The sequence below is a fragment of the Trachurus trachurus genome, assembly GCF_905171665.1.
Source record: "Trachurus trachurus genome assembly, chromosome: 24".
NCBI lineage: Eukaryota > Metazoa > Chordata > Actinopteri > Carangiformes > Carangidae > Trachurus > Trachurus trachurus.
The window spans coordinates 17594729-17618087 of NC_139910.1; the positions used below are offsets into that span (position 1 = coordinate 17594729).

The following is a 23359-nucleotide window of genomic DNA, read 5'->3' on the forward strand; positions in this document are numbered from 1 at the left end:
ACATCAACAAATTGACCAATGGAGCAATGACTGAAGTGACAAACTTTGCAGAAAAGCTTTGTGGAACATTTGATCAGATTTGTCTGGATATCCTCAGACATAACTTTGATCTTGATCAACCAAATGGAGATTCTGACCTTGCTAAAATGATTCTCGCACAAATTCCTGTTATACTGGAACAAAGACGTATAGTAACCTTTATATCAGCCTCCAAGAAAAAGCACACAATAAGAGATTTCTTAGCCATGGCGGCAATGGATTGTCCCAAAAACCCAAATTTAGATGAACACAATCACAAAAATCTGACGGGCTCCAAGGAGATAAAGCACACAGTTGAAGATCTGCCAGCAATGAAGAAAGACTGCCAGAACAACTCAAACTTAGATACATGTAGTACTGGCTTTTCCCAGGCTCCAATCAATTCCCCAAATGTAGGAAGTTCCGCTGACACTAAAATAGACAATGAGACAGATTTATTGCTGTGGACATTGCGCCAAACTCAGATTCAGCAAATCCTCACAATTCCTCATGGCGAACATTGTCCATTTTACTCTTTTTCGAGATGCAAGAAATTAGGCATTGATTTCAATGTGGGATCTGGAATAAAACAAAATTTAGATCCAACTAAATTTTTAACCAATGGGATCATGCTTGAAATGACTGTTCTTGGTGCAGCACTGGATTCAGCCCAAAAAGAGTTCATCACAGAAATACTAGAGTACAACTTTGATCTGAATTTGAACAGTGAGGTCATTCGCAGAGCCTTTGCTCATCACATTCTTCACAAAACTGGATTATATGCTTTAAAATCTATAAAGAGGAACCTCGTGAACAAGCCTGTTCAGCTCCCTGACCCAAGCTCTACAGATCAATCCACATATCCAAAAGGTAAATATTGCCCCAAATGTTATCAAGACAGAAAATCTAAACTTGTTCAGGATCCATCTGATCATCCACATTCCATGACTGACACAGTCTTGGCTGAAGCAAACAGCTCAGCACAGAAGCCTACAAAGGATCTGTCCACTGCTTTCCAGGCAGCAGAAGAAAAGATAATGAACAGTAACCCACTCTGCAAAAAAATAGGTCTAAGCCTGTGTGTGAACAAAGACAAACCAAAAAGTAAACTTGACCCGCATGTATTGACACGGGGGGTGATGAGGGAAATAGCTTTTTTTGCCAAAAGATTGTGTGGAACGAAATCTAAAGTAATGAATGATATTCTTGAACACAACTTTAACTTTGGCATTTTTCAGCGCCAAAATTTGAATCATGGATTCCTGTTCCATCAAGTGGTGCGCCTAAAAAACAACAGAGGGCCCATGTGGCTCAATGATATTTTTGACATGTTTTCGTGGCCATACGTAAACTCTACAGATGTCGTTAAACAGTCAGAAATATGTACTGCAGAGCAAAATGAAAAGAAGGGAACAACCAAAACTAAAAAGCTGGCGCTGCCTACAAAGAATGCAGAAAGATCTGAGAAAGATCTGCTGTTGATGAAGAAAGATTGTCAGAACAACCCAAATTTAGATAAATGTAGTACTGGCTTTTCCCAGGCTCCAATCAAATCCCAAACTGTAGGGCGTTCTGCTCACATTGTCACATCTTTTGTCCACAGCAATAAATCTAGCTCATTGCCTTGTTCAAAATGGAGGGAGGACTCTGCCATTCAGAAAAATGAAAGAAAGGAAATGACCAAAAAAAGAAAGCTGGCACTGTTAACAAAGATGGAAGAGGCTGCGATGTTAAGAGAATATACAGGAGCTGTGAAAGCAAAGAAATGTAAGCAGAGTAGTGGAGACTACTATCCCATTTCCAAAGGAATGGGTTTGGACCTAGACTTAGAAAATCCAACAAGTACTGGTACAGGTAATCATCAGTCTTTCATCCCCACCATTGATGGTTCCTTCAGTTTACCATGTGTGAAGTTAAATGTGGACCCATCATTTGTAACTCAGTCCAATGAAGGAGTACTGTTTGGAACTGCAGAGAAGACAGAGATTCGGGAAAATGTTTCATACAAATTTGACATGGAGGAAGAAGAAATGGAAACAGAGAACAACATGTGGAAGTTACGTACAAACCGTGTACAACAAATCCCTTTCTCACTTTACGAGTACTGCACATTCATAAGATCGAGAAAATTAGGCCTAGAATATAATGTTGGATTTGGCCCAAAACAAAACTTGAGTGCTAACCTGTTGAATAAGTCAACACTGTTTGAAATTGCTAAATTTGCCATGGCAATGAATTTATCCCAGGAAGATTTCATCATGGAGATCCTTGAGTACAACTTTGACTTTGGACATTGCAGTAAAGACCAGAGAAAAAGTTTTGCATCTGAGCTCATGAACAGAGTGAGAAGGCTCAAAAAATGTGAGGATCCAGTCAAGCTTTCAAAAGAGGCTTTTGAACTTCCTGATTTTGTGTCGTCAATCAACATGGCCAATCAAAGCATGGGCAGTGTCAACCCTGAATTCAGCTGTACGTCTAGTGCAACAGAGTGTGATGTTGTTCCCACATGTACCTCTTATGAAACTAAAGAACACAGAGTGGACCTCTATCCCTTCTGCAAGGACATTGGTCTGAAGCTCAATGTAATCTCCAGTCAAGAAATGAAAAAACTTGACATCAATAAATTGACCAATGGAGCAATGACTGAAGTGACAAACTTTGCAGAAAAGTTGTGTGGAACATTTGATCAGATTTGTCAGGATATCCTCAGACACAACTTTGATCTTGATCAACCAAACAAAGATTTTGACCTTGCCAGAACTATTGTTACACAAATTCCTGTTTTACTGGAACACACCCATCTCACAGCTTTTCTTAAAAGAAAGGTAATGGTAGATGTCTTAGCCATGGCAATGGGTTGTTGGAAAAATCCAGATTTAGACGCACAAAATCTATTAAATCTAACAGGCTCCAAGGAAATAAAGCACACGATTAAAGATCTGCTGGCGATGAAGAAAGACTGCCAGAACAACTCAAATTTAGATACATGTAGTACTGACTTTTCCCAGGCTCCAATCACTTCACCAAATGTAGGGTGTTCCACTGACATTGAACAAGACAATGAGGCAAATTTATTGCTATGGACATTGCGGAAAACTCAAATTCGGCAAATCCTCTCGGTTCCTCATGACGAACATTGTCCATTTTATTCTTATTCCAGATGCAAGAAGTTAGGTATTGATTTCAATGTAGGATCTGGAGTAAAACAAAATTTTGATCCATCCAAATTTCTGACTAATGGGATCATGCTTGAAATCAACACTCTTGCTGAGGCACTTAAATCATCCCACAAGGAGTTCATCACAGAAATACTCGAGTACAATTTTCATCTAGATTTGAAAAATGAGGTCTGCCGCAGTGTTTTTGCTATCCATATGTTTGACAAAGCCAAAAGAGTTGGTCAATGCTCCAAACTAAAAAGTTACCTGAACATGCCTTTTGAACTCCCTGACACAAGATCTATGGATCAATCCAGTCATCCAAAAGGTAAATATTGCCCCAAATGTTATCAAGACAGAAATTCAAAATGTGTTCAGGATCCATCTGATCCTGTGAATGAACTTGGTCATCATCCACATTCCATGACTGACACAGTCTTTGCTGAAGGAAACAGCTCAGCACAGAAGTCTACAAAGGATCTGTCCACTGCTTTCCAGGCAGAAGAAGAAAAGATAATGAACAGTTACCCACACTGCAAGAAAATAGGTCTAAGCCTGTGTGCACTCAAAGACAAACCAAAAAGTAAACTTGACCTGCATGTATTGACACGGGGGGTTATGAAGGAAGTGTTTTACTTTGCCAAAAAATTGTGTGCAGACAAAATTCAGCTCATGGGGGATGTTCTTGAACACAACTTTAACATTTACATTCAGAGTCTAGGTTTAAATCCTTTAGAACTGTTGCACAGAATGGCACTTCTTCACAACGGCCCAACATGGTTCAATGACATTGTTCTTATTCAGTCTAAGAGAGTTCCTAGAAATAAAATGAAAGATGACTCTGCCGTGCAGAAAAATGAAAGGAAGGAAACAACCAAAAAAAGAAAGCTGGCACTGCTAACAAAGAAGGAAAAAGCCGCCATGTTGACTGATCTGAGTGGTGCTGTCAAAGTAAGGACATGTCAGCTGGTCAGTGCAGAAGCGTTTCCACTCTGCTCAAAGATAGGTCTGGACCTAGACGTGACATCAAAATCAGAAAAAAAGGAGAAACTTGATTTAAAGGTATTGACCAAAGCTGTAGCAATGGAGATCTATAAATTTTTGATAAGGAAAACAAGTCACTATTACCCAAGCACTCTGTATGACATCCTTGACTATAACTTTGATATAAGCTCACAGAATTACAGACGCTGGGAATTTTCTATTGCTGCGTTATCTGAAATCAAAATCGTAGCCAAAACCTACCAGAGGAATTTGCACATAGCAAATGAGGTCTTCAAACTACCATTTGTGTTTGAGCAGAAAGCGTCAAATGGACCAATACAAGAGAGAAAAAATTCCAAAGTATGTGTGGAAGAAGCAGAAAAGACAAAAAATAAAGAGGGCAAAGCTGCTCAGAAACTGAAACATCGTTCAGATGCCAGACATGCTGGTTTTGTTCATGCTGCTGTTCAGCAGATGAGATCCCATTCACCTGTCAGCCATGACGATGTTCTTGATGTCAACACGTGCAAGGAACTGTGGATGTATGAGGGCACAGCATCCCCGAAACATCCTGGGACAATAATGCAGATGACCGAGAGTCCAGGGAGACATGGTTGTGACGGTCCTCTCCAAGAAATCATACAGATAAAAGTGGGTGAAGATGATTCACATTACGGTGTTGTTAAACCAGAACCAGTCACATCACGAGAAGCAGAGATGACTGCTCAACAACTGAAATGCTGTTCAGATGTCAGGAATGCCTGTCTTGTTGATGTGCAGAGTAATGCAGAAGTTTGGTTTCATCAGGAGGACATCAAGCCCCAAATATACCCTGAGACAATAAAACAGCAGACAGGGAGTCCAGTGAGTGGAGTTTGTGATGGTCCTCTCCAAGATGTACAGATCAAAGAGGATGAAGATGAATCATATCATGTTGCTGTTAAACCTGAACCAGTCTCTGTGGAAATAAGTGAACCTGTGGGATCCCTTGGTTATAATTTGTTAGCCATGTGTCCACCATCTGAAAGCAACATAAAAACAGAAATAAAAACAGAATCAGGTACAGAGGAGGCCCAGTATCTGGCCGGACCACAAGTATCTGGAGGATATGGTGTTCTAGCTGTATGTCCAAACACTGAGAGCAGTGTGAAAACAGAATCAGACGCTGACGGTGTGAAGTTTGAAATCCCACTTGAATCTGTAGGATCCCAGGCATTCTGCTTTATAACCGCACAGCAGGACACTGACAGTACTTAAATTAAAATGGAGAAAGAAAACGTGCCAGTTGTGTCCAACCGTTATGATGATGTCTGTGTTCAAAAACAGAAGGAGGTAGACATTAAATAGGAATGATATCATTATGATTTACACGTGAGGTATCTTACAATGAACAGAATAGTGGTGTTAGCTGTATTTTTTTGAAAACTGTTCTGTCATCGTATTACTACAAAAATGTAAACAGATTTTTTCTTTCATTTTGTTGTATATTTTTTGCCTTTCTGATTTTGTTTCGAAAATAATTTTATTACACTGCACAAGATACTATGAAAATTAAAGTGTCTGCTGTATTTTCTATACACATAAATATTTTTGAGTATCTCCATTTTTGTGTCTTAATCTTTATTACTTTTAAAAAATTAAATATTCAGTTTGAGCAATTAAAGGGAAAATATTTTGAGCTCTGTTTACACAATGGAATATATAACATGATATTTAGCTCTAAATATGAGTGGGAAATTATGTTGATCATGATTCACTGTTGTAATTTTGAAAACATTGTTATCTATGGCACAGAAATTAAAGGTTCAATATGGATATAGTCTACTTGCCAACAATGAGTACCCGGAAATGTTGAGTACCCCAAAGTTTTATGTTAGAAATAGATAGTATGGGTCCCCAGTATTCAGAAACTGCCGGATGCTAACTAATATATATTGGCCAATTAGCATAATTGACACAATTAGCATAAATTAGCATAATTGCATATATGGGCAATATTTCAACAAAATTGACTTGGCTGATCTGGGCAATATTGGAGTGGTTTTAGGGGTTATTGATGATGCTGAATCCATTTCTGACATTTTCAAAATTCAAAATGGCTGTCTAAACCGATGACCAGATTTTGAAATCCATCCATCCACTGGCGGTTAAAATCTGGTCACTTCCGGTTTAGACAGCCATTTTGAATTTTGAAAATGTCAGAAATGGATTCAGCGTCATCAATAACCCCTAAAACCACTCCAATATTGCCCAGATCAGCCAAGTCAATTTTGTTGAAATATTGCCCATATAGGCAAATATGCTAATTTATGCTAATTATGCCTGTTATGCTAATTGCCCAATATATATAAGTTAGCATCCAGCAGTTTCTGAATACTGGGGACCCATACTATATATTTCTAACATAAAACTTTGGGGTACTCAACATTTCTGGGTTCACAATGGGGCCCTATGGGCTGGCAAGTAGACTAATAATTCTTATTTAAAACTATATTTAAAAAAAATTATACATCCACGGGGCATTTAGAGGGGTGCAGATTACAAGTTTATTAGATTAGATAGGCTTTATTATTAGACTCCATGTCCATATAAAAAAGACAAATACATACAAATTTGTCATGTCATACCAGTGTTTCCACATAGCTGACTGGTATCTCACAGCACTGAGACCAGGATCAGACAACATCATTAAGACAGAATTGTGTGTCTCATTCAGTCGACAGATTATACATCAATTTCCACATGACATTTTACTGCATGCATTTACTGGCACTTGACAAAACAACTCACTCCACTGCACCACCTTTATTTAGTAGCCTATGTCTTTTGGATTTTATTGCAAATAGTGAAAAGTTATTTACTCCACTGACAAAACACAATTGAGTAATGAGCAGGGTAACAGTCAGATTCACAGAAGGTAGTCACGATCAAAATACATTACAATAATACACAATTTCACATTGAATATTATAATAATATAGCGATGTTAATGTGGCTCTTTTCATATAATAAAACTAGATTGCGTTTTTTTTCCCACCACACTCATCACCATGATTTCAGAGGTGTGTGACAACCAGAGAATTCACCGGAAGGCCATGCCAAACATCTTAGAATAAAACCGTGAATAAAGTAAATCTAATTTTATTCGCTACAAATGTGTCATTGCTAATGCCAATTTACTTTTTGAGTACGTATAGCCTGTTGGTTAGCAGTTATTGTGACTGACAGCAAGCACTAAGATAGTCAGACGATTATTATTCTGAATTTTAAGGTAAACATTGATGCCCTTATAATAAAAGGTGATACTGGAATTATGATGTTTTTTATAGCTGTAGGTAAAAATGTAACCAAAAGAAATAGTGAGCTGGAGTAAGAGGTGACGGACACGTTATGGTTATAATATGAAGACACTTTTATTTTGAAGTCCCCGCGATCTGCCGTTTCTTTGCTTCCTGTGAACTCCGGGTTGTATTCAGAGGTTTCCGTCGTGGGTTGACGACAGGACTTTGTTTCAAAACCACGCGTGGTGCCAACAAGGGAGACTAATCGACTGTACATTGTTTGGTAAGTCTACCTCTGTCTGTCTCGTCCTTTTTTTTCTTTCATGGCGGAGAATGAACCTCTCTAGGAAGTCGACAAGCAGCGACACAGCGATGGGTGCAGATGTTCAGCGGCTGGACCGGGGACTCTGCGATTTACAGTTTAACTGCTGGTGTTGTTTTGGTATGCTGCCGAGATTTTTTAAATTAAAGTGAGTTGAGTGGTCGAGGTCGAGTACTATCAGTCTGTTTTACTGATGGAGCAAAGAGAAATGTGAAAATTCGGAGGGTTTTTATTCTGAAATGCTACATCAGATTGACCCTATGGATTGATTTTTTATCTGAGTACTATCAGTCTGAAGCAACTTTACTGCAACTTTTCCATGTCCACGATGTAGACATCACAAAGTCAGCAAAATCATGTAAGGGAGAAATTGTGAGCAATTGGGAAAAGTGGACATTTTACTCACAATTAGCCAAATTGAGTTTTAGTGGGGTATGATTTAGTTGTTGTTATTTTTCTGTCTTTATACCGTGATTTGAATTTGAAAACAAACAAATCAAATGTTATACACCCCCCTCCAGTCATTTATTCATTTTTGTGAAGAGCCGTAGTGTGTGTCTCTCTCTGCTTTTTTTTTTGTTTTCTTGTGAAGCCACCAATCTTGTTTTTTATGCCTCTGGTTTTTGCTCACAGCCTGTGTGCGTTTTCCAAGTCAGTTTCCTGTGATGTGTCTTGTTCTTGTTATTGTGGTGCACTAAACCATAATAGGCTCACTACTGCCCCCTGAGGCCGGAGGCATTGCTGGCACTGATGGTTGAGAGTCTGGTGTCCATGGACACTTATTGCCCACTTAAAGCAAAACTAAAAAAATGTTTGATGTGGGTTTGTGTGAGGTATTTATATATTGTCCATGTATTACCTGCAGTAAGTTGAGATCAGCCAGCTGCCATCTGAGAGCCCAGATGGGAGAACTGGCACTGGAGCCAGTCAGTGTACTTCTGTGGACAGGGTCATCTCCAAAACAGTCTTTTCAGTCTCACCCCACCCCATCTGTTTTCACTTCTTTATCCTACTGTTAAACAGCTATTTCATGTGGAACTACATTTTTCACTCTTTGAACTACTGTATTCCTACACGCAAGTGCACCTATTCTTAATTCTGTCAGACTCAAATTAATAGCACAAATGACCATCACAACTGAAATCTTGACTCATATCGCAATCCCATTATCTGACAAAATATTTAGCAACATATTTTATGGCTAATTGGCTTGTTTGGAAGCACACATTTAGTGTCCATCGTCTCCCACACAGTGTATGAAGGAATAAGATAACTGCTGTTCTCAGTCTTTTATGAATGCTGTGGAAACAATACATGGAATAATTGACAAATATTAAAATTGTGTTTCATTCAGGGCTACGTCAAACCAGCACAATCTCATCACTGATGGATATCTAAGACGTCAGTACAAAATGTGGCCCTGAGATGTTGGAGCAAGTCACAGCTGAGCTGATCATGTTTTCCAAGGTGAGTTGCAAATCCAACATCATGAGACATAACTCCTAAAGGATCAGGTTATGGGGGGTACACACTACAGGATTCTTCAAACCTTCACACTTAATGATGACAAAAGACAGGTCGCACAAGATCTCTCTCTTCTGATCTTATAGTGTGTGGTGTGCACTACAGAGCGGTTCTTCAGCAGAGTATCAGGTTCTTCATCCTCAATATTCCATATCTCACGTGGTCAAACGTGACTTCAGTGTAAACAAACATGGTGGACCAAAGCCTATTACTGGCAGGAAAAAAAAAAAATTGGCCCGATTAACCTGTAGTTTGTACCCCGCTTTAGGTCTGACGAGGTATATCTTGCTTTTAATGTTTGCAATTATAGTGGCCAAGAGAGGAAGGTGTGGAGCTAAAACACTTACACTGAAAGTAAAAATGTTGAAATCTTGAAACCCTGTGTGTGAAAGTGTACAAAATATTTGTAAGTGTAAATAGTGTTTTGAAAGGCTAAAATCAAATTTCAAATCTCTGAAAACATTATTTTGTATTTGAATTTTCATTTCAAATCTCTGCAGCATTTCTTTGTTTTTTTCTTTCACTTCTTTACAACTACAGCACTGTTTTTACAGTGTTTCAACAACACACTTTCAGAGTTCAAAATTTGGCACTATTCTCCTAGTATAATTTTGTTATCCAGTTTTGAAACCTTGTAAATAGAGATCTGAAAACTGGTGTGAATATATTTAGAAAAAAAGTGTTGACATGTTGAAACCTGAGTTTTGAAAGGGTGAATCTCTGATTTGAAAAGTTTGAAGGAGTAAATAGTGTTTTGAAAGGCTGAAATAAAAATAAAAATCTCTGAAAACATTATTTTGTATTCATTCCAAATCTTTGTCTTTTTCTTTTACTTCTGTACAACTACAGCACTGTTTTTACAGTGTTTCAACAACACACTTTCAGAGTTCAAATTTGGCAGTGTTCTCACTGAAACTAAGTTTTGAAACTCTGTGAAAAAGTTTTGAAACTCTGAAGACAGAAGGCGGGATTTAGTAACAACCTTCTCATTGGTTGCTGTATAAGCTTATACACGAATTCGGCGAAATAACCGTAGTCGAGCAGCCGCCATTACTGCGGTGACAGCTCCCAGTCAGGCAGCGATGGGTTCTGTGCGCGAAGCGGGCATTTGAATGCAAGCGCCAAGAAGTGGACCTTTTCTCTTCTGTAAATATGTCTAGGAAGGCTGGGAGGACATGTGCTGTCCTCGACTGCTCTGCGTCGCAGCTGACCTGTACAACCTGGCTCTTCTCTCTTCTCACCGTTACCTTCACATCGTGGTAAAAGTGGACGGTCTGTGAATGTCTCACTGATCCCTTCAATATAATGTGATCATGGTCGTCTAAAAGCCGGTGTAAAATATGTCCGACCCATCCGGAGCTCAGGTAATTTTGACCATAAATCGGAGACCTGTAATTGACGTTTTAGTTTTTTCTGATCATCGGAGGCCAGCTGGTCAATAAAATATTCTTGAATATCTAAAACAAAGCCCAAGTTGTTGTTTTTATTCATGTAGCCTGTCCACATGATTAAATATCCCGCTGCTGCCTTGCTAACGTCAGCACGCATAACGTACCGGTAGCCTATGTGGCCTATTGTTTATGATACAGTCTCTTATCTCCCTGTTACTCTAATCTTTCCTGCTAATCGCTCAAACAAATGATTAATTCCTAAATTAATATTGGTATTCATGTAAGATACCTTAATCAGTTGCTGGGGGGCACTAAACATCACAAATGCAGCCTATTTATGATGCTGTCAGAGAATCAGTTTACTATGACTGACACATGTCACCGCAGCAATGGCGCCGCCGCAAGATGGCGGCATACACAAATCACTCGCCGAATTCGTGTGTAGTCCAATGACATATCGTCCTGTCGATCGGCCACACGAGACTGACAGACTGCTCCACCAATGCAGTGACAGAGCAGAAACGCGCTCGCTCACGTCCCCCGCTGTCGTGAAGCCAGATCATTGATTGCTGCCATAGTACAGTGGGTAGAGCAGTTGCCTGCCACACAGGTGATCTGGGATCGAATCCAGGAAGGGGTGCACACTGACAGTTTTTTGTCTTGTATATCAGCCCACTGTACATTATTAGCTGGCCGGGGACACACCGGAGAAGCCCCCCTCTGTAGCGGTAGGTAGCGGGCTTCCGCACCCGTTACACAGTGTGGGCTTGGGTCACTCAGCTCGCTCTGCCGTCTTTTTTTTTTTTTAGTCACCAATGCAACGTATGGTAACTAAATACTTAGGAAATAAAGGAGTAGTAGCCTATTTTAAAACAGGAGAGCAGCCCGAGCCAACACTGTGTAGCCCATGGGTGCTGAAGTGTGGGTGAGAGGCTGAAACAGTCTGCCTCGGCCGCTCACCGCCTATCGCTACAGACGGGGGCTTCTCCGTGGCGGACACGGACACATTATTAGCCGGCAGGGGACACACCGGTGGGCTGATATACAAGACAAAAAACTGTCAGTGTGCACCCCTTCCTGGATTCGATCCCAGCTCACCTGTGTGGCAGCAGGCAACTGCTCTACCCACTGTACTACGGCAACAATCAATATTATCTGGATTCATGGCAGCGGGGGACGTGAGTGAGCGCGTTTCTGCTCTGTCACTGCATTGGTGGAGCAGTCTGTCAGTCTCGTGTGGCCGATCGACAGGACAATATGTCACTGGACTATAAGCTTATTCAGCAACCAATAGGCTGAGAAGGTTGTTACTAAATCCCGCCTTCTGTCTTCAGAGTTTCAAAACTTTTTCACAGAGTTTCAAAACTTAGTTTCAGTGAGAACACTGCCAAATTTGAACTCTGAAAGTGTGTTGTTGAAACACTGTAAAAAACAGTGCTGTAGTTGTACAGAAGTAAAAGAAAAAGACAAAGATTTGGAATTAATTTTCAAATACAAAATAATGTTTTCAGAGTTTGAATTTTTATTTCAGCCTTTCAAAACACTATTTACTCCTTCAAAATTTTCAAATCAGAGATTCACCCTTTCAAAACTCAGGTTTCAACATGTCAACATTTTTTTTCTAAATATATGGACACCAGTTTTCAGATCTCTATTTACAAGGTTTCAAAACTGGATAACAAAATTATACTGGGAGAATAGTGCCAAATTTTGAACTCTGAAAGTGTGTTGTTGAAACACTGTAAAAACATTGCTGTAGTTGTAAAGAAGTGAAAGGAAAAACAAAAACAAAGAAACGCTGCAGATGAAAAATTAAAATTAATAATATAATGTTTTCAGAGATTTGAAATTTGATTTCAGCCTTTCAAAACACTATTTACACATCATCATCATCATCATCACAAATCTTTTGTACACTTTCAAACACGGGGTTTCAAGCTTTCAACATTTTTACTTTCAGTTTTGCTTGATGGCAGTGTTTTAGCTCCACAGTAGGGAGCTAGAAATCTCAGCACCTGTGAGGAAATCCAGATTTTCAGATTTTTCACAATTTTTATTTGTATGATCCAGTTTCCATTCTTGAAATAGTAACATTGAGCTTTGTATTTATACCTTTTCACAATAAGCACATACAGGTGCACACATTTTCCCATCAACTTCGTTTTTAAATAACTCAAACTTTGCAAAGTAGTGGAGGTATATGATATACCTCCAGGTCCTGCTCTACACACAATAGTTACAAATACGGCCTTCAAGGCCCAACACAATGATTGATGTCATGTTTTTTGTTGTTGCTGTTTTTTAGTAGTCCAAATATCCAAGTACACTAACAATAAGACACATAATTATAGAAATCCTCTCTATTACTCTGAGCTATGTGGCATTACAGTCAGATGAATGGGATGCTAACATATTTACATTGAGCATAACTTATGTCTCAGATATAATATGTATCATATAGGCTATACATTTCCCCTCTACCTACATACAGAAAAGGCCAGCAGATCCAGAAGATCACTGAGGATGGACAACAAGGACAGTCAAAAAAATGAAGTTTGGTTCCCAACGCCACAGCTGCAGGAAGAGGAGCAGCAACTTCTCACCACTGGTACCAGAATCAGTCCTGAGTCTAAAAGTGAGCCATTTTCCTTCCAGAAAAATACCTTTGAAAAAGGATTAGCTCTATCCAGCGTGGAAGTCCCACTGTTTGAGTTAGAAGTGGACAGAAGAAATCAGTCTGATATAAAAAGGAAACAGGAAAAAAGCTTTCTTTCAACAAGAGAATGTGTCACTAAACGGCACAGACCAGAAGAGGCTGAACAGGAAGAAGCAAATGCACTGTCTCATCCCTCCAATGTGTGTACCAGTCAAACAGTGGAAGATGATTTCAACTACATGTGTCCTTTAGACTCAGATGAACCCACAGATTCAGAAAATGATGACAATAGAGATGATTTCAAAAATCCAACAATTTCTGACATCCACAGTGACCCAGAATCAAGTTGTGTGGGCACACATGAAATTGCTGGGAGTAAAGAGAAGAGAGGGGTTACAGTGCCATGTTTGTATGTGCCATACAAATATGACATGGAGGAAGAAGAAATGGAAATGCAGAACAACATGTGGAAGTTACGTTCAAACCGTGTACAACAAATCCTTTTCTCACTCGAAGGGTACGGCACAAACATATCAAAAAAAATAGGCCTATATAATGTTGGATTTGGCCCAAAGCAAGACTTCAGTATTCACTCTTTGGGTAATTCCATGTTGCTTGAAATTGCTAAATTTGCTGTGGCAATGAATTCATCCCAGGAAGAGTTCATCATGGAAATTCTTGAGTACAACTTTGACTTTGGCCATTGGAGTGAAGACCAGAGGAAAAGTTTTGCATCTGAACTCATGAACAGAGTGAGAAGGCTCAAAAATTGTGAAGATGCAGTCAAACTTTCAAAAGAGGCTTTTGAACTTCCTGCTCTTGTTTCGTCAGTCAACATGGCCAATCAGAGCATGGGCATTGTCAACCCTCAATACAGCTGTATGTCTAGTGCAACAGAGTGTGATGTTGCTCCCACATGTCCTTCTGATCCACATGCTGAAACTAAAGAACACAGAGTGGACCTCTATCCCTTCTGCAAGGACATTGGTCTCAAGCTCAATATAATCTCCAGTCAAGAAAAGAAAAAACTTGACATCAACAAATTGACCAATGGAGCCATGACTGAAGTGACAAACTTTGCAGAAAAGCTGTGTGGAACATTTGATCAGATTTGTCTTGATATCCTCAGACACAACTTTGATCTTGATCAGCCAAATGGAGATTCTGACCTTGCTAAAATGATTCTCGCACAAATTCCTGTTATACTGGAACAAAGACGTATAGTAACCTTTATATCAGCCTCCAAGAAAAAGTACACAATAACAGATTTCTTAGCCATGGCGGCAATGGATTGTCCCAAAAACCCAAATTTAGATGAACACAATCACAAAAATCTGACGGGCTCCAAGGGGATAAAGCACACAGTTGAAGATCTGCCAGCGATGAAGAAAGAGTGCCAGAACAACTCAAACATAGATACATGTAGTACTGGCTTTTCCCAGGCTCCAATCAATTCCCCAAATGTAGGAAGTTCCACTGACACTAAAATAGACAATGAGACAGATTTATTGCTGTGGACATTGCGCCAAACTCAGATTCGGCGAATCCTCACAATTCCTCATGGCGAACATTGTCCATTTTACTCTTTTTCGAGATGCAAGAAATTAGGCATTGATTTCAATGTGGGATCTGAAATAAAACAAAATTTAGATCCAACTAAATTTTTAACCAATGGGATCATGCTTGAAATGACTGTTCTTGGTGCAGCACTGGTTTCAGCCCAAAAAGAGTTCATCACAGAGATACTAGAGTACAACTTTGATCTGAATTTGAACAGTGAGGTCATTCGCAGAGCCTTTGCTCATCACATTCTTCACAAAATTGGATTACATACTTTAAAATCTAAAAAAAGGAGCCTGGTGGACAAGCCTGTTCAGCTCCTTGACCCAAGCTCTGTAGATCAATCTACATATCCAAAAGGTAAATATTGCCCCAAATGTTATCAAGACAGAAAATCTAAACTTGTTCAGGATCCATCTGATCATCCACATTCCATGACTGACACAGTCTTGGCTGAAGCAAACAGCTCAGCACAGAAGCCTACAAAGGATCTGTCCACTGCTTTCCACGCAGCAGAAGAAAAGATAATGAACAGTAACCCACTCTGCAAAAAAATAGGTCTAAGCCTGTGTGTGAACAAAGACAAACCAAAAAGTAAACTTGACCTGCATGTATTGACACAGGGGGTGTTGAGGGAAATAGCTTTTTTTGCCAAAAGATTGTGTGGAATGAAATATAAAGTAATGAATGATGTTCTTGAACACAACTTTAACTTTGGCATTTTTCAGCGCCAAAATTTGAATCATGTACTTCTGTTCCATCAAGTGGTGCGCCGAAAACACCACGCGGGGCGGCCCATATGGTTCAATGATATTTTTGACATGTTTTCGTGGCCATACGTAAACTCTACAGATGTCGTTAAACAGTCAGAAATATGTACTGCAGAGCAAAATGAAAAGAAGGGAACATCCAAAACTAAAAAGCTGGCGCTGCCTACAAAGAATGCAGAAAGATCTGAGAAAGATCTGCTGTTGATGAAGAAAGATTGTCAGAACAACCCAAATTCAGATAAATGTAGTACTGGCTTTTCCCAGGCTCCATTCACATCCCAAACCGTAGGGAGTTCTGCTCACATTGAACAAGGCAATGAACGAGATTTATTGCTGTGGACAAAAGATGTGACAAAATGGAGAGAGGACTCCGTTCAAAAAAATGAACGGAAGGAAATGACCAAAAAAAGAAAGCTGGCACTGTTAACAAAGAAGGAAGAGGCTACGATGTTAAGAGAATATACAGGAGCTGTGAAAGCAAAGAAATGTAAGCAGAGTAGTGGAGACTACTATCCCATTTCCAAAGGAATGGGTCTGGACCTAGACTTAGAAAATCCAACAAGTACTGGTACAGGTAATCATCAGTCTTTCATCCCCACCATTGATGGTTCCTTCAGTTTACCAAGTGTGAAGTTCAATGTGGACCCATCGTTTGTAACTCAGTCCAATGAAGGAGTACTGTTTGGAGAGATTCGGGAAAATGTTTCATACAAATTTGACATGGAGGAAGAAGAAATGGAAACAGAGAGCAACATGTGGAAGTTACGTACAAACCGTGTACAACAAATCCCTTTCTCACTTTACGAGTACTGCACATTCATAAGATCGAGAAAATTAGGCCTAGAATATAATGTTGGATTTGGCCCAAAACAAAACTTGAGTGCTAACCTGTTGAATAAGTCAACACTGTTTGAAATTGCTAAATTTGCCATGGCAATGAATTTATCCCAGGAAGATTTCATCATGGAGATCCTTGAGTACAACTTTGACTTTGGACATTGCAGTAAAGACCAGAGAAAAAGTTTTGCATCTGAGCTCATGAACAGAGTGAGAAGGCTCAAAAAATGTGAGGATCCAGTCAAGCTTTCAAAAGAGGCTTTTGAACTTCCTGATTTTGTGTCGTCAATCAACATGGCCAATCAAAGCATGGGCAGTGTCAACCCTGAATTCAGCTGTACGTCTAGTGCAACAGAGTGTGATGTTGTTCCCACATGTACCTCTGATCCACATGATGAAACTAAAGAACACAGAGTGGACCTCTATCCCTTCTGCAAGGACATTGGTCTCAAGCTCAATGTAATCTCCAGTCAAGAAATGAAAAAACTTAACATCAATAAATTGACCAATGGAGCAATGACTGAAGTGACAAACTTTGCAGAAAAGTTGTGTGGAACATTTGATCAGATTTGTCAGGATATCCTCAGACACAACTTTGATCTTGATCAACCAAACAAAGATTTTGACCTAGCCAGAACTATTGTTGCACAAATTCCTGTTTTACTGGAACACACCCGTCTAGCAGCTTTTCTAAAAAAAGGGGACATGGTAGATGTCTTAGCCGTGGCAATGGATTGTTGGAAAAATCCAGATTTAGATGCCCAAAATCTATTAAGTCTAACAGGCTCCAAGGAAATAAAGCACACTATTAAAGATCTGCCGGCGATGAGGAAAGACTGCCAGAACAACTCAAATTTAGATACATGTAGTACTGACTTTTCCCAGGCTCCAGTCACTTCACCAAATGTAGGGTGTTCCACAGACATTGAACAAGACAATGAGGCAAATTTATTGCTATGGACATTGCGGGAAACTCAAATTCGGCAAATCCTCTCAGTTCCTCATGTCGAACATTGTCCATTTTATTCTTATTCCAGATGCAAGAAGTTAGGTATTGATTTCAATGTGGCATCTGGAGTAAAACAAAATTTTGATCCATCCAAATTTCTGACTAATGGGATCATGCTTGAAATCAACACTCTTGCTGAGGCACTTAAATCATCCCACAAGGAGTTCATCACAGAAATACTCGAGTACAATTTTCATCTAGATTTGAAAAATGAGGTCTGCCGCAGTGTTTTTGCTATCCATATGTTTGACAAAGCCAAAAGAGTTGGTCAATGCTCCAAACTAAAAAGTTACCTGAACATGCCTTTTGAACTCCCTGACACAAGATCTATGGATCAATCCAGTCATCCAAAAGGTAAATATTGCCCCAAATGTTATCAAGACAGAAATTCAAAATGTGTTCAGGATCCATCTGATCCTGTGAATGAACTTGGTCATCATCCACATTCCATGACTGACACAGTCTTTGCTGAAGGAAACAGCTCAGCACAGAAGTCTACAAAGGATCTGTCCACTGCTTTCCAGGCAGAAGAAGAAAAGATAATGAACAGTTACCCACACTGCAAGAAAATAGGTCTAAGCCTGTGTGTGCTCAAAGACAAACCAAAAAGTAAACTTGACCTGCATGTATTGACACGGGGGGTTATGAAGGAAGTGTTTTACTTTGCCAAAAAATTGTGTGCAGACAAAATTCAGCTCATGGGGGATGTTCTTGAACACAACTTTAACATTTACATTCAGAGTCTAGATTTGAATCCTTTGGCACTGTTGCACAGAATGGCACTTCTTCACAACGGCCCAACATGGTTCAATGACATTGTTCTTATTCAGTCTAAGAGAGTTCCTAGAGATAAAAGGAAAGATGACTCGGCCGTGCAGAAAAATGAAAGGAAGGAAACAACCAAAAAAAGAAAGCTGGCACTGCTAACAAAGAAGGAAAAAGCCGCCATGTTGACTGATCTGAGTGGTGCTGTCAAAGTAAGGACATGTCAGCTGGTCAGTGCAGAAACGTTTCCACTCTGCTCAAAGATAGGTCTGGACCTTGACGTGACATCAAAATCAGAAAAAAAGGAGAAACTTGATTTAAAGCTATTGACCAGAGCTGTAGCAATGGAGATCTATAAATTTTTGATAAGGAAAACAGGTCACTATTACCCAAGCACTCTGTATGACATCCTTGACTATAACTTTGATATAAGCTCACAGAATTACAGAAGTTGGGAATTTTCTATTGCTGCGTTATCTGAAATCAAAATCGTAGCCAAAACCTACCAGAAGAATTTGCACATAGCAAATGAGGTCTTCAAACTACCATTTGTGTTTGAGCAGAAAGCGTCAAATGGATCAATACAAGAGAGAAAAAATTCCAAAATATGTGTGGAAGAAGCAGAAAAGACAAAAAATAAAGAGGGCAAAGCTGCTCAGAAACTGAAACGTCGTTCAGATGCCAGACATGCCTGTTTTGTTCATGCTGCTGTTCAGCAGATGAGATCCCGTTCACCTGTCAGCCATGACGATGTTCTTGATGTCAACACGTACAAGGAACTGTGGATGTATGAGGGCACAGCATCCCCGAAACATCCTGGGACAATAATGCAGATGACCGAGAGTCCAGGGAGACGTGTTTGTGACGGTCCTCTCCAAGAAATCATACAGATAAAAGTGGGTGAAGATGATTCATATTATGGTGTTGTTAAACCAGAACCAGTCACTGCTCAGCAACTGAAATGTTTTTCAGATGTCAGTAATGCCTGTCTTGTTGATGTGCAGAGTAATGCAGAAGTTTGGTTTCATCAGGAGGACATCAAGCCCCAAATATACCCTGAGACAATAAAACAGCAGACAGAGAGTCCAGTGAGTGGAGTTTGTGATGGTCCTCTCCAAGATGTACAGATCAAAGAGGATGAAGATGAATCGTATCATGTTGCTGTTAAACCTGAACCAGTCTCTGTGGAAATAAGTGAACCTGTTGGATCCCTTGGTTATAATTTGTTAGCCATGTGTCCACCATCTGAAAGCAACATAAAAACAGAATCAGGAACAGAGGAGGCCCAGTATCTGGCCGGACCACAAGTATCTGAAGGATATGGTGTTCTAGCTGTATGTCCAAACACTGAGAGCAGTGTGAAAACAGAATCAGACGCTGACGATGTGAAGTTTGAAATCCCACTTGAATCTGTAGGATCCCAGGCATTCTGCTTTATAACCGCACAGCAGGACACTGACAGTACTTAAAGCAGAAGTAAGCGATCCGGTCGTTTTGGCTAACTTCCTGTCAGCCGATGGAGTTAGCCCTGCCCTCGTCCCTACGTCACCACATTCACGCGCATCCCTTGGCTGCACACACAGAGAGGACCGCCCCTTTATGCCGTTTTCTCTCCTCATTGGATAAAGGTTGTAGGATACAAGGAAAGTTTTCTCCTCGGCTTACAGCAGAGCAGAGTGACTGACAGACCTGTGTTTCAGACCAAACACTCTATAGAAGTGATTGCTGTCAGAAGATATAACTATTTAAGACTTATATTAACACAAACATTCCGCTTACTTCTGCTTTAAATTAAAATGGAGAAAGAAAATGTGCCAGTTGTGTCCAACCGTTATGATGATGTCTGTGTTCAAAAACAGAAGGAGATAGACATTAAATAGGAACGAGATAGACATTAAATAGGAATGATATCATTATGATTCACATGTGAGGTATCTTACAATGAACAGAATAGTGGCGTTTGCTGTATTTTTCTGAAAACTGTTCTGTCATTGTATTACTACAAAAATGTAAACAGATTTTTTCTTTCATTTTGTTGTATATTTTTTTGCCTTTCTGATTTTGTTTCAAAAATAATTGTACTACACTGCACAAGATGAAAATGAAAGTGTCTACTGTATTTTTTCTATACACATAAATATTCTCGAGTATCTCCATTTTTCTGTCTTAATCTTTATTTCTTTAAAAAAATTAAATATTCAGTATGAGCAATTAAAGGGAAAATATTTTGAGCTCTGTTTACACAATGGAATATATAACAAGATATTTAGCTCTAAATGTGAGTGGGAAATTATGTTGATCATGATTCACTGATGTAATTTTGAAAACATTGTTATCTATGGCACAGAAATTAAAGATTGAATATGGAGAATTCTTATTAAAAACTATATATTTTTTAATTATACATCCACGGGGCATTTAGAGGGGTGCAGATTACAAGTTTATTAGATTAGATAGACTTCATTATTAGACTCCATGTCCATATAAAAAAGACAAATACATACAAATTTGTCATGTCATACCAGTGTTTCCACATAGCTGACTGGTATCTCACAGCACTGAGACCAGGATCAGACAACAGCATTAAGACAGAATTGTGTGTCTCATTCAGTCGACAGATTATACATCAATTTCCACATGACATTTTACTGCATGCATTTACTGGCACTTGACAAAACAACTCACTCCACTGCACCACCTTTATTTAGTAGCCTATGGCTTTTTAATGGCAAATAGTGTTATAGTAGTTATTTACTCCACTGACAAAACACAATTGAGTAATGAGCAGGGTAACAGTCAGATTCACAGAAGGTAGTCAGGATCAAAATACATTACAATAATACACAATTTCACATTGAATATTATAATAATATAGCGATGTTAATGTGGCTCTTTTCATATATTAAATAAATTAAATTAGATTGCTCTTGTGTATTTTTTCCACCACACTCATCACCATGACTTCAGAGGTGTGTGACAACCAGAGAATTCACCTGAAGGCCATGCCAAACATCTTAGAATAAAACCGTGAATAAAGTAGGCTAAATCTAATTTTATTCGCTACAAATGTGTCATTGCCAATGCCAAATGACTTTTTGAGTACGTATAGCCTATTAATTTCCTTCACTTCAGTTTTGGTTAGCGGTTATTGTGACTGACAGCAAGCATAGTCAGAGATGATCATTCTGAATTTTAAGGTAAACATTGATGCCCTTATAATAAAAGGTGATACTGCAATGATGATGTTTTTGATAGCTGTAGGTAAAAATGTAACCAAAAGAAATAGTGAGCTAGAGGTGACGGACACGTAAAGGTTGAATATGTAGAATATTTATTAAAAGCTATATTAAAAAATATATATATATTACATCCAGGGGGCGTTTAGAGAATGAAAGTATTGCTTTTCCATAAAAAAAAAATGTTTAGTCTGAATTATTATTTTTAATTTTTTTGACGGGCTCGACAACTGACTTTCTGTCAACGTTCTGTTTACATTCGTACCTGCCTGTAGCCGACACGTGGCTCAGTTCTCCGCTGTTTTCCTGCCTCCTCCGGGTCGTATGTGTCTGTTTTCAACCAAGCCTTTTTAATAATCAATCGGTGGATGGATTATGGATTATCATATACATGTTAGGATGGGTGTATTTGTGTAGTCTTATCTGTCATAAACACTGTCGCGGACTCTCGGTGCCACCGGTCCAGGTATAAGTTATCCTTTTTTTTTTCTCCAACTTGACGAGAGCAGTGACACCGGAGACTCTGTGAGCAGCGCAGGTTTGGTTTTCAGCAGCGGTGTGGAAGTCAGAGAGCTAGCAAGCTACAAGTCATTTATTATGCTGTTAATGACGGTAAAAATGAAACATAAGGTAAATATCCTGCATAGTTCTCCTCCTCTGCTGTCCTCTGATCAGAGCGGAGTCCCCAGCAACGGCCCGTTTTACCTAGCAACGGTCTGGCAATCGACTGCTGGAATTCTTTTTCTGTTGTTGTTCTGGTAAATTTACACATTAGGTTAGAATATGAAGAAACTTTTATTTTGAAGTCCCCGCGATCTGCCGTTTCTATGTTTCCGGTGAACTCCGGGTTGTCTTCAGAGGTTTCCGTCGTGGGCTGTCGACAGGACTGTTTCAAAACCACGCGTGGTGCCAACAAGGGAGACTAATCGACTGTACATTGTTTGGTAAGTCTACCTCCGTCGGTCTCGTCCTCTTTTTTCTATCATGGCGGAGAATGAACCTCTCTAGGAAGTCGACAAGCAGCGACCACAGCGATGGGTGGAGATCATAGACTGTAAAAAGAAGGTGGAGATGTTCAGCGGCTGCGATTTACAGTTTAACTGCTGCTGTTGTTTTGGTATCTATGCTGCCGAGATTTTTTAAATTAAAGAAGTGAGTTGTACGGAATGTGAAGATCTCACTGCAGGCGAAGCCAACCCCTTGGCGGTGGCCTGCTACAGGGAAGAGCAAGAAAGTACTGGTTTCAAAGTAAAAGCGTGTGTGTGTGTGTGTGTGTGTGTGTGTGTGTGTGTGTGTGTGTGTGTGTGTGTGTGTGTGTGTGTGTGTGTGTGTGTGTGTGTGTGTGTGTGTGTGTGTGTGTGTGTGTGTGTGTGTGTGTGTGTTAATATAAGTCTTAAATAGTTATATCTTCCGACAGCAATCACTTACATAGAGTGTTTGGACCGAAACACGGGTCTCTCAGTCGCTCTGCTCTGCTCTGAGCCGAGGAGAAAACTTTTATCGTATCCTACAAGTTTTATCCAATGAGGAGAGAGAACGACATGAAGGGCTGCGTGGCTGCGTGCAGCCAAGGGATGCGCCTGAATGTGGTGATGTAGGGACGAGGGCGGTTATGGTGCGTTCAAGGCAACCCCTTAAATCATGTTTTTCCGACCTGTGAAGTCGTACTAGTTCGATCTGGTACGAGTTCACGGGCCCGAAGTTACGAGTGGCCGTTATAGTGACTTTCACAGGTAAAACAGGTCTGAAAAAACACGAGTGGGTTGCCTGGAACGCTACAAAGTCGTGACTTGAAGCTGTAATTTACGGTTTCAAAAGCCTGCCTGGAACGCAGCATTAGCCAAAACG

The 23359-nt window shown here is 39.7% G+C and overlaps 1 long non-coding RNA gene across 1 annotated transcript; it reads left to right on the forward strand.

Annotated features, from left to right (window-relative positions):
* The first annotated feature begins 7638 nt into the window (after positions 1-7638).
* LOC311007214 lies at positions 7639-16819 on the forward strand. The gene is made up of 3 exons (XR_014596409.1): positions 7639-7724; positions 9118-9230; positions 13170-16819. It is a non-coding gene; the product is annotated as an uncharacterized lncRNA (long non-coding RNA).
* The last annotated feature ends 6540 nt before the right edge of the window (positions 16820-23359 follow it).